This window comes from Canis aureus, chromosome 2, assembly GCF_053574225.1.
Source record: "Canis aureus isolate CA01 chromosome 2, VMU_Caureus_v.1.0, whole genome shotgun sequence".
In the NCBI taxonomy this organism is placed as follows: Eukaryota; Metazoa; Chordata; class Mammalia; order Carnivora; family Canidae; genus Canis; species Canis aureus.
Window position 1 is genome coordinate 49,819,156 of NC_135612.1, and position 22,889 is coordinate 49,842,044.

The 22,889-nt window shown below is 40.5% G+C and overlaps 1 protein-coding gene across 12 annotated transcripts in view; it reads left to right on the forward strand.

Moving 5' to 3' along the window:
- The first annotated feature begins 728 nt into the window (after nt 1-728).
- The window catches only part of AKAP13 (A-kinase anchoring protein 13), a 320,707-nt gene continuing 298,546 nt past the window's right edge, over nt 729-22,889 (forward strand). For all 12 annotated transcript variants that reach the window (XR_013364374.1, XM_077871282.1, XM_077871307.1 and 9 more), the window contains exon 1: nt 729-947. The gene's annotated coding sequence lies outside the window, so the exon portion shown is untranslated. The remainder of the gene's footprint in view (nt 948-22,889) is intronic.

Below are 22,889 nucleotides of genomic sequence, written 5' to 3' on the forward strand. Positions count from 1 at the left end.
ACAGACACACACACACACACACACAACTATCAAAATGAAGTTTCTTCCATTGGTTAATGGACCGTATTTCGTTTCTCAAAAGCCTCCAGGAGGGATTCCCGAGGTCCTCTGCAACTAGCAGATTGTTATGATTTTGTGGTGATGGAGGAGCCAAAAGTTCATGGAATGCACTGTCACCATCCCGATGCCGCCAGCGAGCCATCGCTGCATCCAATGGTCCATCATCCATCGAAAACACTTGTTGCATACCTAACAATGACTCCCAGAGGCACTGACACGCAGAAGACGAAACCCCACGTTCTGGTTGCAAGTGGAAGGAAACAGAAAAGTTAATCATCTGAATATGTGTGTGGTTGGCAACCGCGGCAGCCCCGGTAAGCACCGGCCCCCAGAAGCGAGGCGGTTTCCGGAGACCCGGCGGAGAGGAGAGAGCGGCTGGGCAGCCCCTAGAGCAGCCTCGGCCAGCCGCTCGCTGCCTCGCTCCCTCGCTCCATTGGGGCGCCTTCCCCGCGGCACAGCGGCGGCGCTCACCCTCCGCCTTCCCTAGCAACCTGAACGCACCGCCCACCTGCCTTCCTATTGGCCTCCGGAGCTTGATGGGCAGCTCCGCAGCGCAATCCCACGTCGCAGCCCCCGGCTCCGCGCTTACTCATGGGAGGGCTCGTAGGCGTTGCCGCCCCCCGGGTGCCCCGCCCCTGCCCGAGCCGCCTGTGGCGCCTGCGCGGACGAGCCGGAGCTGTGTGCGGGGCCAGCGCGGAGCCGGAGCAGCCGCCGAGAAGCTCCCGGGCTCCGCCGAGACCGCCGTGCCCGCTCGCTCGCCGCCTCGCCCCCGCCGCCTCAGCCCCAAGCCGCCGCCGCCGGGCGAGCGGCCGCCTATTGTCCTTCCCGGCGGCGAAGGTGCGGAGCTGCTCCGGCTGGGCCCGCGGGGGAGCCCCGGGCGCCGCACGGTGAGAGCGCAACTTAGTTGGCGGAGTTGGGGGAAGTTTTGGGATTTGGGGAGGGGTCGCGGGCGAGGCGCGCGGGCCCCTCCCCCTGCGGCTGCTCGGGGGCCGGGGCCCGGGCGGGGGCCGGGGCGGGGGCCGGGGCGGGGGCGGGGCCGCGGGCGGGCGGGCGGGGTGGAGGGCGGTGCGGGGCGCCCCGCGGGCCCCCGCCTCCCCCTCGCGTCGCCCCCTCGCCGCTCATTGTCTGCTCCGGGCCCGCGGCGCGCCTGCCCGCTCCCCCAGCCGGCGCCGGTCCCTCAGCCCGGGAGCCGCGGCCCCTCAGGCTCCCTCCGGACGCCGGGCTCGGCGAACAAGTGCGGCGGGCGCGAGGGAGCGGCTCCCCGGGCCGGCGCGGACGGGCAGCACGCAGGGCCGCGCCCGCCTGTGGGGGGCGCCCTCCGCGGCCGCTCCCGGGCCGCGCGGGTCGGGGCCGGGGCCGGGGCCGGGGCCGGGGCCGGGGCCGGGGCCGGGGCGGGACTGCGCCGCGGCTCAGCGCTCCGCCGAGTTCAAGTGCGGCCATACTTGGAGACCAAACAAAACAGTTTTGGGGGGGCGGGGGGGCGGGGGGGGCTTGCTATTTTTTTTTTTCCAAAAACCACTATGAGAAGAGCTTTTTTTTTTTTCTTTTTTAATTATTATTATTTTTTTATGTGGGGAAAACCCTCAGGTTTTCTTCACCAAAACAGGTTTTTTGGTTTTTTTTTTTTTGTTTGTTTGGTTTTGTTTTTGGAAATACGTAGTTTTTAACAGCAAAATGATTTCGTCACATTTAAGTTTTTTAAATGTTAACTGTGTACTGAGGAATTCACAATGAAAGTCGGATTGAGCAATATTTTGGTGTTCCATCCCAGCTTTTACACTCCTGGGTGAAGTTATTTTGGGAGTTTATCGCCTCGGGCATATACACAACTGGAGGAAAAAGCAGTGTGCCTTTTTATCTTATTCCAGTGCATTTCCCCTCCTCCCCCCCCCCGCCCCCCCACCCCCGCTTTGTTTTCTGAAGAACCACCTCATTCTTTTTTTCTAAACCTTTGGATTGCCCAGATGAGAACAAATGCTGCATGTAGTTTTTGAAAGTTTTTTTTTTGGCAGGTTTCTAAAGGAGTTATGATCAGTTGAGATAAATCACTGTCCTAGTTCTCGTATTCCTTGGGTCTCTTGGTTTGGTTTGAAAAACCAACTTTCTTCACCTGATGAGGCTGAAGGATAGTGTCTGTATGGCATAGCACTGTACTTCTGAGCTACAACAACAAGGTCGCTTTTAGGAGTCACAGTTCTTGCTCTTAGAAGCTTGCCTTCCTGGTTGTGCAGTCGCGTGTGCCTCCTTGGGGTGGTCGCGTGGATGGAAGGGGCTGTCAGGGAGGGACATCACGTAAGCAAATGTTGCTTGCAACAGAATGTGACAAATAGGCCAGTGGCTTTTCTCCTCTGAGCTGTGATGCCATGTTATACATACTTCTGTTTCAGGATTTCTCACAAGCTTCATTTGTTTGCCTGGCTAATAGTGTATACGTTAGTATAAATGGACTCCTCCTCTAGACTGTTATCTCCTTGAGGGCTGTTGATGGGCTTTATTTCCTACTTAGCTTTGTCCCTTCTGCCGAGAAGGACTCTTAACGCAGTGCAGGTGTTCAGCGTATGTCTGAATTGGATGAAGTGCTTTGTACTTCATCCAAGCTAGTGATGGTGTGCATAGAACCACGGATTCTGGCAACTTACCCAAAATTGACAGTTCACTTGCAGATCTGTGATGAAATTTATTTTAAAAGGATTTCTAACCCCCCCCTCCCTTTTTTTTTTAGGGAGATTTTATTTGACGAGAGCGAGAGTGAGCACAAGCAGGGGGAGCAGGAGAGGGAGAATCCCGTTCCCTGCTGAGCAGGGAGCCTGATGTGGGGCTGGATCCCAGGACCCTAGGATCATGACCTGAGCCGAAGGCAGACATTTAACCGACTGAGCCACCCAGATGCTTGAAAAGAAGTGAAGTTTAAATAGTGCACTATGGATTTTCAAAAATGTGGTTCTTGTTTTAGAAGTTTTCTCCCTTTTCTGATGAAATGATTAAGATTGCTGGACAAATCATTTCACATCTCTGCCTATTCTCTTGTGAAATTGGGGAGGTAGTACAGTTTTGAAGAATATATATTTTTTAAGGTAGCTAGGTACATTTGAGTTCAGCTCCCCATACTTCGACTAGTTGTGAGCCTTCAGTGGGTTACTTAAGTCCTCAGAGCTTCTGTGCCCTACCATACAGTGCAGTAATATATTTTGCAGTGTTCTGTGGAACATAGCTGAAATTATGTGAAGTACTTAATGGTGTGCCAGACATTAAGTAGATGCCTCTTACCTGGTAGCTGTAATGATAATAATTTTGATAACTTTAAATGTGATTTGAAGCAGTTTTAAAAGTCTGATGCTTCTGAGTTTAGTGATTTAGCTATTTCTTTCATAAACAAGAAATCCTGAGAATTGTCTTTAGTTGAATGTTTTTTTTTTAAGGAGTTAGTTGAACTGAATGTTCATAGAAACTGTTATCTTCCCATTAACCTTGACGGGTCTTTGGGATTTGCAGAATGGCTTGGGAGAATATGGCTGTGCATTTATAGTGTTTAAGAAATGGTGACAGATGGGTTGTTTTCAACACTTGTAGTAGGATATCCGAGTTAGTCAGTTCTAGCTTTTCTACCTTATTTTACCATAGTCTTGAAAAATAATAGGGATTATGACTACATTTCTCAAACTCAGTGTAAGATAGGATGGACTGGGAGTTAATACAGTGTTAGCATAATTCTGCAACATTAGCAAATCGCTCACTTCCCCTTCAAGATAACACCTTTGAAGGTGTCACCATGTGCAGAAGGAAGCATTGATTTAAATCCATTGTACCAGCTCCGTGTACACTATTCATAGTACCAAATGGAGTAGATATATTCTAGAACCTGTAATCAGGACATTTCTATATATTGAATCTCATCTTCCCATTAGTTTTCTTATAAAATAAGGGTAAAACATTAGACATGTAGGGTTATAGTAAACCTTCAAAAATTTTATCTGATCAGACTCACAGATTGAAGAAAAAACATCTCTGACAAAGCTAGATGAATAAACTTGGACTTTTTGACAATCTTTTCTTTTGAAGTTAATATTCAAATGCACTTGAATAGACTTCGTTATTAGTGATGGGGACAGGGGTGCATTTGGAAGCAGTGCTCCTGAGTCACCATCAGCCTGTCTTACCACTGTAAATGGGGAAAGTGGGGGAAGATGTTAGTGGAAGGAAGTTTGTTTCCTTCATACTTCCTCCTATTTATGGTCTTGAAGGCCACCTGTGGGTTGTTTGGGACCTAATAAATAGAAGATGAATAAATAACCCATTTTGTCAGTCCTTGCTGGGGGATGGACTGCTACTACTGAGATACTGTGATTGTATGAATATTTGTGTGGAACAATAGTATGCTTTCCTTTTTTACCTCTTCAGAGCTGTGTTCAGAGCCTGGCAAAGGTGGATATGAGTGTGTTCCTGTGATGCAGGTATTGGGGTGGGGAAAAGGAAGAAGTGTGGGGAATTCACCATTTATGTCACTCTGTAGACTGGAACTATGCTTTTGAATTTTCACTTCTGATAATATCATAAGCCCATATTTGGCCATAGCCTCTACCATCCAAAATGGCCAGTTATTCCTGAATGGTTAGGAATTAAGTAGGCATGTCACAGTGTAATTGGTTTGTCTTTTAGACAACTAAAGATGTCAAGTTAGGGAAAAGCATATAGTTATGTAAAGAATTTCGTAGAACCCAAGTTGATTCTCTAATGGTGATCTCTACTAAAAACAAAGCGGGGGGCATGATACGGAGCCACATGTCTGATTTCACATCCAAACTTTGCTGTTTATTGGCTTGTGTCCTTGAGCAGCTGCTTCATCTGTCTCAGACAGAAGATCTTTACTTGTAAAATAAAAACAAATTTAATATTAATCATCTATCACATGACTGTCGTGAGAAATGCATGAGATAAAATATAAATGCTATGTCATTTTGTAACTTTATTAGTTGGCTGCTGGTTTGGATAAAATTAAAATCCTAGGTGAAAAGAGGACAACATCCAACTATATTGGTTTTCCTTTTTTTTTTTTTTAATAAAAGATAATTAAAATATACTATATTACCATTCTCCTTGCTTGGGAAAATTGATATGTTTTACTTTGGCTTTTCTCAGTTTTCCTTCTATAACATTTGTCATGGAATATTTTTCTAGACTCTAAAGAAATTTCAGTTCACGATGCTTGCTGTTAGACCTGAGTTACTGTGAAATCACAGGAACTGACTTCGGATGCCAATTCTTGAAGTCAAGTTCAACCACAATAAACAGCGAACAAAGAATGTCAGAATATTTCAAGAGTACAAAAGGAGCTAGTGTAGTTGTCTGATGTTTACTGATTCATTTTCTAAAATCATTTTTTTGATTGGTTATCTCAGATCAGGGGACTGTGCCTCATGTGTGCCAGATGTTATACTCTGTGTTTTACCTACATTTCTTATTTAATTTTGAAAACAAAGCTATGAGGCAGGCATTATTATGCTGTTTTAGTATGGGGAAACAACCCCCAAAGTGATCACACAGCTATTAAACTAAAATTTGAACTCTGATAATTCTGGCTCCAAAGGTTAGGCTTTTCACAATATTGATGCTGTAACCTGGAAAGAGTATATTGTTAAAACAAATCAAGTTTATTGAAATACTATTTATATAGGAAAATGTACCTGGTTTTAGTATATGGAGTTTGACAAATTTTGTCAAATGTGTCCATGCAGATCACAGCACAAAATATGGAGCATTTCCATCATCCTGGAAAAGTTTCATTGCAACCCTGGCCAGTACTCCCCTTGACCCTCACCCCGTGCCTGCCTCACCATAGGCAACCTTAGTTAGTCTCTCTGCCCTCTGTCATTGTTTTGTCTACATTAGAGGTCCTCAAACTACAGCCCTCAGGCCAAATCTGGCCTACTGCCTGTTTTTTTTTTTTTTTTTAATATTTTATTTATTTATTCATGAAAGACACAGAGAGAGGCAGAGACATAGGCAGAGAGAGAAGCAGGCTCCATGCAGGGAGGCCGATGTGGGACTCGATCCCAGGTCTCCAGGATCACGCCTTGGGCCAAAGGCAGGCACTCAACCGCCGAGCCAACCAGGCATCCCTACTGCCTGTTTTTGTAAATAAAATTTTATTGGGACTTGGCAGTGCTCATTTGTCTGTGGCTGATTTGGTGCTACAGCGGCAGGAGAGTAGTGAATAAGAGACCCTGTGGCCCGCAAAGCCACACATTATGTACTATCTGGCCTTTTACAGAAAATGTTTGCTGATCCTTGTGTTCTACATAACCAAATGCAGTGGTCACAGCTAAGAAAAGGAACAATTTTATTAATATTATTCAGTGCATATTCAGCTTTCCCTATTTATCCTGCAGATATCTTTCTTTAATTGATTTAAAAATTTAACCAGGGCAAAATCAGGGTTTACTCAGTACATTGTTATCTCTTTAGTCTTTATTTTCTCATTATTTAGTGTATAATTTATATTCACTAAAATTCAGTAGCATTCTGTGAGTTTTGACAGACGTAGACATTCACATAACCACTATTTCAATGAAGATATGTATGGAATGGTTCCTTTATCTCCTAAACCAAATTCTTCTGAGCCCCTTTGTAGTCAACCCATTTTCCACTCTCAGACCCTGGACACTATCGATCTGTTTTCTGTCTCCATGTTTTTTTTTTTTTTTTTTTTTTAAAACGTCATGCAAATGGAATCATACAGAATGTGGGCTTTTTTTTTCTTCTCATTTGCTTAGTGACTAATGATGTTAAGCATCCTTTCATGTAATTATTTGCCATTCTTCAAATGGCAATGTGTTCAAATGTGTCTGTTCAAATTTTTACCCACTATAAAGATTAAATTGCTTTATTATTGAATTTTGAGTGTTCTTTTTTTGTGTGTGAAGTTTTATTTTAGAGGGATGGAGAGAGAGCGAGCGGGGCAGAGGGACAGAGGGAGAAAGAGTCTTAAGCAGATTCCCACTGAACATAGAGCCTCACGTGGGGCTTGATCTCATGACCCTGAGATCAGGACCTGAACCAAAACCAAGAGTTGGATGCTTAACTGATTGAGCTACTCAGGTGCCCTGAGAGTTCTATATGTATATTCAAGAATCAGATACATGATTATTGTTTGCAAATACTTTTTCCTAGTCTGTGGCTTATCTTTTTATTCTCTTCTTTTTTTTCCCCTAAAGATTTTATTCATTTATTCATGAGAGACACACAGAGAGAGGTAGAGACAGAGACAGAGGGAGAAGCAGGCTCCATGCAGGGAGCCCGATATGGGACTCGATCCTGGACCCCGAGATCACGCTGAGGTGAAGGCAGACGCTCAACCACTAAGCCACCCAGAGTCCCTCTTTATATTCTCTTAATGTCTTTTGAAGAGCAGTTTTTTGATAATGTTGAAGGTTTTTTTTTTGTTTTCTCCCATGGGTCATGTTTTTGATGTAATATCTGAGAAATCATCACCTAACCTAAACAAAAACACTTTTCCTGTATTTTCTTCCAAAAGTTTTATAGTTTAAAATTTTGCATTTAGGTTTATGATTCACTTTGAGTTAATTTTTCTAAATGGCTCAGGGTATGAATTTATTTTTTTGTTCCAGAAATTACTTTTTTAAAGGATTTTTATTTTTTCAGAGAGCATGCATGTGAGTGGGGAGAGGGTCAGATGGAGAGTCTCAAGCAGACTCCCCACTGAGCATGGGGCCTCATACAGGACTCCATCTCCTGATCCTGAGATCATGACCTGTGCTGAAATCAAGAGTTGGACGCTAATCAGCAGTCACCCAAATGCAACAGTTTTAGAAAATACTTTCTCCATTGTATTACCTTTGTTGAAAGTCAGTTAATCATTCTACCTGTAGGTCTACATTTGGATTCTGGATTCTGTTACATTGATCTGAGTCTTTCATTTCATCTTTATCACACTGTTGATTATAGGTTTATAGTAAGTCTTGAAATCAAAATGTGGTTTCTCTAATTGTGTTACTTTCTCAGAAATATTTTTGAGTATTCTAGTTGCTTTGCCTTTCCAGGTACATTTTAGAATCAGCTTGTTATTCTCAGGTACCTTTTAGAATCAGCTTGTGATTCTCTGTAATCCTGTTGGGATTTTTGATTGGCATTGAATTGAATCTATAAATTGTGAGAATTGACATCTTAATAATAGTGAGCCATGAACATACCAGAACTGTTTTTTGATATTTTCATTAGTGTCTTGCATTTTTCAGTAATTGGACCTTGCATTTTATATATATATATATATATATATATATAATGTTTTCTGATGCTGTTGTGAATGAAGCTTCTACAATTTCAATTTCAATTTCCAGGTGTTCACTGCTGGCATATATTTTAGTTTTAGAAGCCTTTTTTGTAGGTTGTTTGGGATTCTCTATATAGTAGTGACATCAGCAAATACAGGCAGTTTGATTTCTTCCTTTGCAGTTTGCATGTTCTTTATTTCTTGCTTTATTGACCTGGCTAGAACCTCCAGTGTGATGCCGAGTAGGTGTATTAAAAGTGGACATCCTTTATTCATATTAGGGGACAGAAAACTTTTCAGTGTTTCACCATACATATGATGTTACAGGCTTACCCCAGAGAGAATGTGGGTTTGGGTCCAGACTACTGCAGTAGAGTCAGTAGAGTATCACGATAAAGTAAGTCAAATTAATTTTTTGCTGTGTTTATACTGTAGTCTATTAAGTATGGGAAAGTGGTGTTTTTTTTTTTTTTTTAAAGCATATAACCTAATTAAAAATACTTTATTGCTAAAAAATGCTATCATCTGAGCTTTCAGTGATTTGTAATCACCAATCACATTTAATTATAACAAATATAATCACAGTGGAAAAGTTTGAAATACTACTGCAGGATGTACCAAAATATGACACAAAGGGACAAAGTGAGCAAATACTGTTGGAAAAGTGGCTCCGAGAGACTTGCTTAATGCAGGGTTGCCACAAACCTTCAATTTTTAAACAATGCAATTATCAGTGAAGTACGATAAAATGAGGTATGCTTGTACTTATAGTTTGTTTTTGCATGTGTCCTTTAAAATCATGTAGAACTTCTTTCCTGTTTCTAGTTTGTGGAGAGTTTATTATGAATGGATGTTCTATGTTGCCAAAAGCTTTCTTTCTCCCCATCTTCTGGGACAATCATGTGTTTTTTCTTCTTTACTCTGTTGATGTCTGATTTTGGAACTTTGAACTAGCTTTGTGTTCTTAGGATAATCCTGGGTTGGTCATGATGTTTCTTTCATACCTTGGATTCAGTTTGCTAGTGAAATTTTTTATTTGTTTCATTTGTCTCCTATTTATGTTAAAATTCTTGATTATATATAATACGCGTAATAGGATTTCTGTTAATCCCATTATGCCTATTTTTATGAACTGATTTTTCTTCTGTTATGGGCCAAGTGTTCTTTGCATGTTTAGTAATTGCTTCTTGGATTCCAGAAATGTGAATTTTAAGTTACTGATTGCCAGATTTTGCTCTTTTAAAGCAGTTTCTCAACCTTGGTCTTACATTTTGGTCCAGGTACTTCTCTGTTTGGGGCCTGTTCTGTGCTTTGTAGAGTGTGTAGCATCATTCCTTACCCATTATATGCCAATTGTGACAACCAGAATTGTCTCCGGACACGCTGTAAGTCCACTGGCAGGAGGAGAAATCATTTCTAATATGAGAGGCACTGCTTTAAAGAAGATTGGATTTTATGTTTGCAGGTTAAGTTGTTTGCATGATACTTCTGAGGCTTATTTCCATTACTTAGTCTCAAGTTTCCATTGAAGAATTGGATGTTCTCTTCTCTGATCAGAATATGAATGTCTGCCAGCCTTGTGCCAACTCTGGGATTATTTAGCTTACGGTTTTGGGTCCTTCTTTGCCTGCCCCCATAGATTTTTAAAATATGCATGTATAGCTTATTATTTAACATCATACTCAAGGAGACCTGTCTGTGCTGAGCTTTGGAGTTCTAAGATTCCTCAGCGTTTGCAAGCTTTCAAGTCTTCCTTCTCCACTTGACAAGATTGCCATGCTTTGTTCAGGACTGACCTCGTTGCACCGGCCCTCCAGTGTGCCTCTAGGCAGAGAGGTTGTGGGGCTCATCTTGTCTGTTCTCTTCTGTTAGGGATTGCAGCCCTTTGCCCCTGTTGTCCAGTGTCTAAAAGACATTGCCTTATATTTTGTTTTTCTAGTTACTGGAGGAGGTGTTGGCAGGATAAGGCTGGGTCCAGTTACTCTATCATGATTAGAAACTGAATGAATGTCTCTTTGAAGAGTGTACTTTATTGGTGGTGCTGAAAGTCTTGTTATAGGATTCTTCAAATACTGGGGGGTATAAATATCAGAGAAACATTTTTTTTTTTAAGATTTTATTTATTTCTTCATGAATGCCACAGAGAGAGGCAGAGACATAGGCAGAGGGAGAAGCAGGCTCCCTACTGGAAGCCCAATGTGGGACTCGATCCCAGGACCCTGGGATCACGACCTGAGCCAAAGGCAGATGCTCAACCACTGAGTCACCCAGGCGCCCTCAAAGAAACATTTGTTAAATATATGCTGTCTGTAGCTTAGCCCTTATCTGGAGGGGACTACAGGAAAGTAGTTATCTTCTACCTGAGGAGGGACATACATAGTGCATATATAAGATTGAATCAAAGATGTGAAATGCTCTAGTGATGAAAGAAAAAAATCACTGTGGTCTGATATTTTCATACAGAAATACATTCTTTTACAGTTTTGTTCTTTAGCGTATATGTATGGCACTGTCAGTGGAAGAGTACGGGTTCTTTCAGATGCATTTGGCAACTTATTTGCTATGTGACTTTAGGTAACTCAGTTTTCTTTTCTGTAAAATGGGCATATAACCTCCCTTGTAGCATTGTTTGATAATTTATTCAAGACATTTGAGTGCCTTGTGTGTGAAGTCCTATTGCATGTGATGGGAATTCAGTGACAATTAAGAGGCAGTTGCTGCCATCAAGGAGCTGACACTCTAGTGAGGGGAAAAGAAGATAAATGATGGGACACCTGGGTGACTGAGTCGGTTAAGCTTCTTCCTTTGGCTCAGGTCATGATCCTAGGGTTCTGGGATCAAGTCCCACGTTGGGCTCCCTGCTCAGTAGGGAGCCTGCTACTCCTCTCCCAACTGCTCGTGCTCTTTCTCACTATCTCTGTTTCTGTCTCTCAAATAAACTCTTAAAAAAATATAAACCAGTGAACAGTTTTGGTGAAGTGATAATTTTAGGAATGATATGACGAGTATTAGAAATTGAGTGTCAAACAGGACCTCTTGGAGATGAGATTTGAGCAGAGACCTGAAGAAAGTGGAGGGAACAAACCACCTGAATCTCCCTGGATGTTCCAGGCAGAAGGAACATCCAGACGAAGAGCTTGAGGTAGGAGTATGAACCGGCGGAAGGTTGGTTTGGCTAGAATGGGGCTAGGAGGGGAAAATACAGGAGATAATGTGTAGGAGGCAGAGGCCACATTACACAGGCTTTTAAGAATGGTGGGAAACATCTGAAAGGAATGACAAGAGCTGATTTCGGTTTTAAAAGTTTGTGCACTTAGGAACAGGAGTAGAAACAGGGCCACTGAGAGTTTCACAGTAGTTCATTCTGGAGAAAGAAAATGGTAGCATGGATTAAGGTGGTAGTAGTGAAAGCAGTGAGAAGTGGTTGGAATCATGATACATTTTGAAGAGAGAATTGATAGGATTATTTAGCGATTGAAAAAAGGTTTTGAAAGGGAAGAAAGCAATCCAGAATGATTCCAAATATTTTAGTTAACTGGCTGAATGGTGCTGTGGTTTCCTGAGGGTTGGGAAAGATGTGAGTGAGTTTGTTGGGAGGAATAAATTGTTATTTCTCTTTTGGATGTGCTATGTTTGAGATCTGTGAGATTTTAAGTGAAGATGTATAAACTCCTGGCACATGGCAGGGTCACATGACATGGTCTGTAATAATAATAATGACAGTGGCAAACAACAACAACGAGGTATGTCTAAGGGGCTACCTATAAGTGAGGGAAGTAGTAGTGACCTAAACAATACCTGGCCTATTAAATCCAGGTCAGTTGGGACTGTAAACATGCTGAAAACTCTTCTAACCCAAGCATGAGAAAAATATTAGTGAAATCTGTTGTACATTTCCAATCTCTAAGGATATCTGATTTTTTAATGTGATGCAGGGGTGTTGTGTGTATTTCGCATATGCTAGAGAGTCTGGAAGGAGGCTATTGCAAATTGTTTAGTTGTGTTCAAGGAGTGAGATGATAGGGTCTTTTTTTTATCTTCTAAATGTTTTCCATTGTATACATTTTTCTTTAGTCTTAATATATTTTTTAAGTAAATGGTACCCCCAACATGGTGCTCGAATGCACAACCATGAGGTCAAGAGTCACATGCTCCACCAACTGAGCCAGCCAGGTGCCCCTAGTCTTATTTTTAATAAAGGGAGTTAGTGTTTTTGGAGAGTCCTGCTCAGTTGGTGAGCTTCTGGGCTGATGAATTTCATTTGTCTGTGGGGACTTCTTCCCAAAGCTGGGTCTTTGACTATGGTCTGTTGTCTTGAAAACTTTCAGCCCTTCATCACAGGGGGACATCAGGTAAGAGAGTAGGGGTGGTTTTGATATAGGTCAATAACAGCTCCTGGGAAAATTATTAGCACATGTTCTCCCCACCTTGCTAGATTGTGGCCCTATTTTGTTCAAAGGGGACATTATTCAGCACTTGAAATTTGTTGGGCAGATCAGTTGAGATAAATTGAACTGAACATGATTTTATATATATATATATATATATATATATATATACACACACACACACACATACACACATATGTATATGTATATATGTATTTTATTTTTTATTATTTATTTTTTGTATATATATATTTTAAATCTGAATTATATTGTCAGCATTAACTTAGTTTTTTAGGAGTATTCCTTTTTTCAGGTGACAACTGCTAAAAGGAGTAGATATGTCAGATTTTTTTTTTTTTTTTTTTGCAAGTTTGACGTTTTCTGTAATTCCTGAATCACTTCTAAAAACCCTCAGTGTCATGTAAATGGTATCTGTAAATAAATCCACCTACTTGGTCTTGGCAGTTGAGTTCTGCCGTCTAAAGTAGGTGTGTTTCTGGGGTGGGAGAAGGTCAGCCCATTGCAGCATTGCATGGAAATAATGTTACCGTTTACAAGCTGGAAGAAAATTTTTTTTTTTTTTTTTTTTTTTTTTTGCCCTTTGCGTACTTTGTGCATGGATGGCATGGCTGGGCTCAGAATACAAAGGATCTATGGATGCGACCTTGCAGTTTGGGAATTATTTAGGAAAAAAAAATGTGGCAAGAAGAGTTGAGAACTAGAGTTCTAATTGTTCATTTGGTCACATGAGGCCTTTGGGGCCTGGCCGAGGTGCTTTCTCTGTTGGAGGATTAAGGATCTATATGGGTCAGTGGACAGGAATGACCGAAGCTGTTGCCTCGCCCTCCTGCTAAAATGGTGCTGTATGTATGCCTGGAGCAGGGGATAGTGTGTTTTTAAGAGACTTTTGCAGTCTAGTAGATCTTTTGAGGCAGGCCTAGTTCCTAAGAGGTGTTTTCTAAAAAAAATGAAGTCATTAAAAGAAAGAAGAAACGTTTATTAGGTGTGCCTACCTATATATTGTGCGTTCCTTTATATTCTTCTAATTCCTTAAAATAACGCTATAAGATAGGTATCCTCCCTTTCCTCCTGAACCTTTTTTTGATGAGAAAATGGGGGTTCAGAGATTTTACCTTTTGCCCTTTTCAGGTTAGTGAACTATAATTTTCATCCAGGACTTTGTGACTATAAACATACTGTAGTTTTATCATATATAGTGTAAATCTTTTTTTTTTTTAACTTTGATATAGTTATATCCAGAATTGCCAGCTTAAAATTCCAGCTTGTTCATGTTGGAAGTACAAAATCATTGTGGTCTGCTCTTAGAGTTTTCCTAGAATTCTTAAAAACATGCTAGGCTTCCCTGTTTGTGCCTTGAAAGTAGCAGAAACTTACCAGTAAAATTGTATTTTTACTTCACATGCAGGAGTTTTGTGGATCAACATTAATAATTAACATTTACACACTCTTTCAGGTCTTCAGAGTGTTTTGCAAACAGTTAATTAGTTCATGTTTAATCTATATTGGAAGTTGAAAAACCAGTTTTTTAGGTTCATTTTAGCAGTACAGAAGTGTTCATGGTGGATGATAAGTAGTCTTTAGTGAGAAAAATGCAGGTATGCACCATGCAATCTGTGAGACCTCTTTCCTCAATCCCCTTGCTCTGTGCCCAGATCTGCTTTCTTAAGCATGTTTTTGGGGTGTACATCTTCTGCTTAATGCAAAGGAATGGTCATGTGAACTGAAAGAAAGACAGGGTTCAGGATGGTCAGGGAAAGACCTGGGTGATTCAGTGACCTGTGTTTTAAGTTTCTTTTCTGTAGTTCCTTCAGTATGAATTGTTCTTACCTAATTCCTGTGGGGGTTTTGAGGGATGGGAAGGGATTGGCACAGAGACTGGCAGATGAACAGAGTCATTATACGTGCTAATTTCTGGGAAAAATTCTTTTCTTTTTTACTTCTGGCTTAGGAGATAATAACCCTGTAACTGAATACTTTGCTGGTTTCCTCACTACCACTTGTCACTTGATTCCATCTCCTCTCCCCCTCCACCAGTAAAATGGCTTTTACTTGGCAATGTTATGTAGTGGGGAAAAAGACTTGGAAGGAGACTAGACCCAGTTCAGCTGTGTTTCTGTCCCAAAACTAGCTGTGCAACCTTGAGCAAATTACTGCTTTCTTCTCCCCCTGAGTTCTTTGAGATGTGTTAACCTTTCGTTGAGTGCTAGAAGGGTGGCAAGGAAAGGAGGATAGGAAACTTACGCTCTTGGATAGGAAGCAGGACAGAGGATATTTTAACATGAGTGAGGATTCTTCAAAGTTGCAGTGACTTCTTCCTTCCTACTTTGGTTAGAATAATTAAATTATTCTCTTGCTATTGTTGCCAGCCACATAACTGCACTTTAAAATATCTTTCTTTTTCTAATACAGAGCAATAAATAGAACCACTTGATAAATATTGTGTCTGGGTGATTTCCTAAAACAGGACGTGCGAGTTCCATTTCATCATTGCTTATAGCCTGGTCATTCAGAGGGACCTCTTCATGAATCTTTGTCTAAATGACCTTCCCAGGGAAGTTTTAGTATGTCATGGCAGAAAGGAGAAGAATTCTGAGAGCTTGGATGTGTATTTGATTAAATTTTTTATCATTAGTGGGAATTTGTTCTTTGAATTGGGGCCGGATAGGAATGGCCCAGAGTTTTTCCCTCTGCCAAGTAGTGTTGTTTTCAGGCCTTTCTCTTTTTTATTCTTTCCCTGTCCTTCACTTCTGGAAAATCTGAAAACCTAAAGGTACAGTAAGTTGGATTTTGAACCTTCTTGTAACATTAAATACACCCAGGTTTAAACTTGAACCTTTTCCACTATTTCTGAGAACTTGGAAGGAACGTTGTACAGCTGGACCCTGAATAATGCTAGATGTGAACTTTTAGTAATTGGGATTGACTTAAATATTTAAAGCCACTTTTATTTTGAAGGATGGCTACAGGTACCTTTTTTTTTTTTAACATTTTTGGATAAAGAGACCTTTGGTCTTTTGGCTAAGACAAATTATGTATATAAATTAGGAAAGATGAAAGTTTTCTTCTGGAAACATCTAGTTGGTTAGAGCAGTATTGTAAATGACAGAAATAAATGTTTTTTTTTTTCTTTCTAAAAGATTGTGCCAGCAACCAGGATGAATGAATGTTTTTCTTGTTTACATTAAGTATCTTGGATTGCACCTCTTTAATCTTCTTTCCTTCTTTCCTTCATTAGAGAGAGGGGGAGGGGCACAGGGAGAGGGAGTGAGAAAGAATCCCAAGCAGGCTCCTAGCATGGAGCCTGACACAGTGGCTCAATTTCACGACCCTGAGATCATGACCTTAGCTGAAATCAAGAGTCAAATGCTTACTCCACTGAACCACCCAGGTGTCCCACCTCTTTAACTTTTCCATTATGTCTTTGCCCACTGTATGTTTCCTCCTTTCTGGTTAATTCAGTAGGACTCATTTGTTACACTGCAAACTGACTCCCTGCAGATAAGGTGATAACTGACACCTGTATTTCCTCTAGATTATAAGCCCCTGGAGGGTAGATTTTATCTGCTTTGTTCATCGCTGTATCCCTAGCACCTAGCATTGTGCACTGCACATAGAAGTTAGTTGCTATGCAGGCAGTATTTGGATTGTTGATGGACGGATGAACTTGTGACAGAACTGTACATATTTTCTTATAATATTTTTATTTTTTAAAAAGATTTTATTTATTTATTCATGAGAGACACAGAGAGAGAGGCAGAGACACAGGCAGAGGGAGAAGCAGGCTCCATGCAGGGAGCACGACGTGTGGGACTCAGTCCCGGGTCTCCAGGATCACGCCCTGGGCCAAAGGCAGGCACTAAACCGCTGAGCCACCCGGGCTGCCTAGAACTGTACATATTAATGATATATGCAAATTATTGAACTATTAATAAAATCTACCCTGTTGAGAATAAACAGATTGTAGTTTTCTCTTCCTGGAATTGTTTGTAGTTTGATTCTGGTGAGTTAAATCATCCTTTTTGGGGAAGAGAAGTGCCATGTTGAATAGAAGACTGGCTAGTGTTGACCAAGGCTGGTGGTAAAATCTGTACAGCTCTTGCTTGGTTTTTGTGCTTGGTCAGTGTAGGTCACTTTATGTTTTAAACTGTCTAGCTGTTGCTTTACCTTTTAAACTGTTCAGCAGCTCAACACTGACATGAGACTAGGTGTGCCTTGTCTGCCTAATTTTTAAGAAATGTTATACAGTAATTTTCAAACATACTCAGAGAAAACCTCAAGTAGACAAGTAGAATTGACCCCTGTGTGCCCATTATGCCAAATTCTAGACATTAGCAAGATTTTGCTGTTCTCTTCATACATCAGTTTTTAAACTGAAGTTTCACTGAGATATAATCCATATAAGGTAAAATTTACCCCTGCTTCACTTGAATATGCTTATTCTAGTAGTCTTGAAAGTCACTACAAAACTATCATTTTCTTAATAGGGATACTTAAATGGTATTTTTACTCCAATATATAATACTGTAAACGATGAGATGTCTCTGCAAATCGTGGCATGGTATGTTTCAGGGAAATGGAACTAAAGACTAATTCACAGCAAATGAATGCTGAGTAGCCTTTTTGCCTTTTAACGGAAATCATTGCAGAAATAGGACCGTAAACCTTCTATTAAGCACTTTTGTATGAAATCTGAGGTTTCTGTTAAATTAGACATGGGAAATTAAGCAAAGCTGCACAAATGACTGACCTGGGCAGTTTTTTGAGTTCTTCTCCTTAATGGTAGGCTTTTTCCTCCCCCTTCTCCTCAGATGATTGTTTATCTCTTAATACTAGTATAAGAATGTTGTGAGTTATACGAAATGATTTTTGGTTTCATGTCAGTAGTTTTTTCACTTCCCTTCATAGAGCTTAGTAAATTTATTTTCCCTTGATGATCTGTTTTTTTTTTTTTTCTTTAAATGCATTCCCATTTGTTTTGATTTTTGTGAAGAAAATACTTTTTAGGTAACTGAATATCTTTGTGAATCTCGTACTTCCTTAATAATTCATTTGGTCATGTGTATAGAAATCGTCTTGATTTTTCACATGCTTCCTAATTCAGGTCATCTTAAAAGTTCATTTGAAGCTTCAGGAAATACTGATTTACTGGTCTTTCATGGTCGCTATTTGTATATATTATGTTATAAGCTCATGGATTCTAAGGTGCAGTTTTGGTTGCTTTGCCAAAAGTCTTATGGCAGTGTAAAGATTACCCCTTTAATAGTTAGCTCGCTAGCATATGTGCCTGGAAAGAGCATTTTCGTTCCTAGTCTAAGTAAAAATAATGGACTCAAATATGAAAGGAAATTCAGGAAAAAAATTATCTATTTTCTCCTTTCAGCTTTGGTGCCTGTTGAAACCAAAGGGACAAGGTCATTAATATAATATAGCTGTCATTTATTAGGAGCCTCTTTTGAGGTAGGTATCTTAGGGTTTACCAATTCTCAGCTCTGCAAGGTATTTTTATGATTTTACCAGAAGAGGAAATTGATATTTGAGAAGGTTAATTAGTTTTGAGTGTACTTCAACAAGCACTTAATGAGGGCATGCTGTATGTCAGGCACACTGTTAGGTGCCAGGGATCCAGGGATGAATGAAACTTAAGACATGGTTGCTGCCCTTAAAGTGCTCATGGTTTTGTTTCTTGATTATTATGTGATAGCAGCAATTGTAATTGTAATAATTTCCATCACTTATGACTGCTGTGCCAGGCTGAGTACTGTGCGCTCTGTATACCTTTCTTTTTAATCCCCACAGCCCTCCGGGGTGGGTCTGTTTCTCCTGGGTTTCATGGAGTCTGAGTGCTCGGGGTCACACAGTTGGTGTGTGGCAGAGTTGGGACTAGAACATGGATCTCTAATTCTAGGGCACAAGTCCTTTATATGTGTGGTCAAGAACATTTCTAGCAAGGCTTGAAATAAGTAATTATGTGAAAGGGACATCATTGTGAGCTGTGATTTTGGCAGAACTTTATACAGCTTTGACTTGGCTGGTAGATTTATTTTTATGATTAACTTTCTACTATATTATTTCTTATCCTAGAAGTCCTCAATTTTCATGACTCATGAAAGACGTTTTTATTTTAGTTTTATTAAGAATGGTAATGTACAGTTCTTCTAGAAATTTGGGAATTACACATAAATAGAACAAAGTATACTTCTGAATAAATGACACTACCGAGAACATTTTTTTGGTACAATTTGGTGTTTTTCTGTCCAGACTTGAAAATCTATAGAGGTTTTGTGTGTGTTTGTGTGTGTCTACATTTACATATATATACCATTTGTGATCATATTCCATACACTCTTGAGTACAAGAAGATTATAAAACATATTACATGACAATACTTTTACATGCTATCAAGTAACCTAACACAGTTATTTTAATGGCCAAATATAGTATTTCATTGTGTGGATTTAGATTTATCCTCAGTTTACTAATTACCCTCAGTTGAATAATTGTCTATCTTCTTCACTTCCTCTTTCCCCTCTTCCCTGCCTCATCCCCACTATTATAAACATTGCTGTGATGAACAGCCATGTTTGTACATTTTTGTATCCTTGTTTATCTCTTTCTTACAGAAGTGGAATTGCTAGGGCAAAGGCTGTATATTTCAACAGCTTTTAATAGATAACGCCAAGTTGTCTACAGAAAGCTTTTATCATTGGTCCAGTATGATTATCTGTTTACCATTTCTCCTTAACTTTTAGAAAGAAAGTTTTTAAAAAAATCCAACATTTAAAAGAAAGTTTTAAATGCCATAATAGAATTACTGGCAAACAATTATAAATAAAAGGGAAGAGTTTGGAATAAGAATTGTAGAGATGATAGGGAGTAAGGTCCCCCTTTATACAGAGTGCTCTATGAGAAATTATTTGTTGCATATCCGATGAGATCAGGCGTGTTCAGGGTGGTATGACGATAGACTATCTGTTGCATATCTGAATGAATATTAGAAGCTTTTAATATTATGGGCAGCCCGGGTGGCTCAGCAGTTTAGCGCTGCCTTCCTCCCAGGGCGTGATTCTGGAGACCTAGGATTGAGTCCCACGTCAGGCTCCCTGCATGGAGTCTGCTTCTTCCTCTGCCTGTGTTTCTCTCTCTCTCTCTCTCTCTCTGTCTCTCTCATGATTTGATAAATAAAATCTTAAAAAAAAAAAAGTGAGCCATTTTAAGTGCATTTTAAGTGCTGCTGCTGACAGTTTAAAAAGAAAGCTTTTAATATTAATGTTACATGGGGCACCTGGCTGGCTCAGTCAATAGAGCATGTGACTCTTGATTTTGGGGTTGTGAGTTTGAACCCCACATTGGGTGTATAGGTTACTTAAAAAAAATATAAAATCTTGGAGTGCCTGGGTGGCTCAGTTGGTTACGTCTCTCTCTCTCTCTTTTTTTAGATTTTATTTATTTACTCAGGAGAGACACAAAGAGGTAGAGACATAGGCAGAAGGAGAAGCAGGCTCCCTTAGGGAGCCTGATGCAGGACTTGATCCCACTCTGGGATCATGACTGGAGCCAAATGCAGATGCTCAACCACTGAGCCACCCAGGTGTCCCTAAGCGCTGGACTTTTGGTTTCAGCTCAGGTCATGATCTCGGGGTCCTGAGATCAAGCCCCATGTTAGGCTCCACACTCAACAGGAAATCTGTTTCAGGTTCTCTCCCTCTGTCCCATCTCCTGCTTGCTTGCTTGCTTGTTCACTCTCTGTCGCTTGCACTCTTTCTCTCAAATAAGTCTTTAAAAAATAAAATCTTTAAAAAATAAAAATGTTTCGTCTAGTTTACTTATAAAGATGCATAATCTACATGTGCTCCTCAAATCACAGTTAAGTGTTGACATTCTGCTTTAAATAACCCAGAAAATAAGCAAATTAAACATGGACTGTGCTTTTGACTTATTAATATAACCATTTTTCTTTGAGACAAAGATGAGTTAATTGATCCCAGCTATGGTAGCATTGATTTTTTTTTTTTTTTTATTTTTTTAAGCAGATAACGTTTGCCAAGATTTTCTGTGCTATGGGTAGGAAGAGTGTTGCCTGACAAGTTAAAGTCAGATTGATGCATAAGTTCATCTCCTGGCACTATTAATGCTTCTCTTGGGCATTCTTAGGTGTATTATCTTGCTGTTCTTTAGCCTATTCCCCATTGCAGAGAAGGAGCTGGTTAATTTAGTAGATAAATCATATCACTAGAAGTAAAAGAGGGTTCCATAATAGTATTATCCTGGGACATGTGGTTATTTATTTGTGAGAGGACTTCTGTGGTCATCTTGGAAGGACCTAGTTTTGACAAAGTGTACCCAATTGTTGAACTGTTCAGATTTCATTGCTGTCTGGGTGTTATTTTGACTTTGAAGGACCCTCTGTTGAGGACCTCTCTTTGCCAACCTGAATTGCCAAAGAGCCTCTGTTTTGGAAATCTTCTGGGGTTAGGTGAACTCCCCTCAGCCGTGTTACCTCCATATTATGTGGACTTGACTCTCAACAGTGTGCCATCCTTCATTCTCGTCCCATGGGGCTCTTGAAATATTCTTTGTTTCCCGAAGAAGCTAGTCATTTTTATTCGAGCATTCACTTGATAAAACTGTCCTTATGGAGATACAGCAAAGGAGAAGTGATAACATTGAGTAGGTCAGGCAAGAAATCGGATCTCAGCATCTCACATTTCAGAGGGATTCTCCCTGTGAGTCTCATAATTTTTCTTTACTGTCTCATGGATCTTCTGGGCATGAACATACTGGGCTTGGTAAATCAGTGTTAGGAGTGAAATGTTTCACTGCAGTTGTCCTGAACACCTGACAAGACTAATAGAGAACAAAGTGATAAGAGACTGAGTAATGTGAGAGTAATAAGAGAATACTAAGAAAGTAAGGATGCCAGATTAAAATCTGGAGATTGCATCTCATAGACTTTGGTAAAAATAAGGGTAAGTTCTGATGCAGAGCATTCAGTAAGAGGAACTTGACTGTTAGTGGACAAACACTGGACTAGGATTCAGTAGTTTGAATTCTAGACTTAGTTTGCTGCTAGTAATATTGGATGAGTCACTGAGACACCCCCACCTCCTGTTTCTGCCGTGAAAAGTGGAAGTATTCATTTTTGTTTGTTTTGTGAAGTTTTTTCTCTAAAGGTGTTCTCAAGCCCTGGGGTTCCTTAGAATTAGGGGAACCAGGCAGCCTGGGTGGCTCCATGGTTTAGTGCCGCCTTCGGCCCAGGACGTGATCCTGGAGACCCGAGATCAATTCTCCCGTCGGGCTCCCTGTGTAAAGCCTGCTTCTCCCTCTGCCTGTGTCTCTGCCTCTCTCTCTGTCTGTGTCTCATGAATAAATATAATCTTTAAAAAAGAAAAAAAAGATTTAAGAATTAGGGGAGCCACACGGACCTGAACAAGGCATGGGGAGGAGACCTAGTTGTCCCCCCAGAATAGCTCCACTTTCTTCTGTTATTTTTGTGGGTTTCATATAATGTTTCCTTTGAAGAAAGTCCCATGGCCAAAAATCAATTTGGAAACATCTAGACCAAAAACATCTTGAAAATGGCTTTTGATGCTAAGATTTGGTATCTGTGAATACTCACTGTCTTTGTTTTTGGTATAGTTTTCTCAGGGTTAGGGAAATATTGGCTCAATTGCCGAGGAAGTATGTAGTACAATGGATAATTGTGATGTTTGACTGCTTGGCTGTGTCCTGATGTCAACTGCTCATGAGATATTTCTCAACCAAACAGTAATTAAGCCGTTTTTGCTGTTCCTAACTTGGGGAATCCTCATAAGAAGGTAAAGAAAACCATATTCCTTGCTTATCAAATATATTCATACTACTTGCCACTTTAAAAAAACATCTAACTTGTAGCATTTTATGTAAGATGTCTCCTTTCACCCTAGGTTAGTCTTGTGAAGGACCTGGAATTTACCTTAGATGAGGAAATTGAGGCTCAGGGATTCTGTAGCTTTTCTGATGTCCCACAACAAGAGGGGAGAGAGCTGGGGTTTGAAACTAGGATTGTATTTCTAAAATGTGTACATTCTTTATTACGTTGGTGCCTCTCCTTAATTTACGGGGGATTTGTAGCTTGAAGAAATTATTAATAGCAC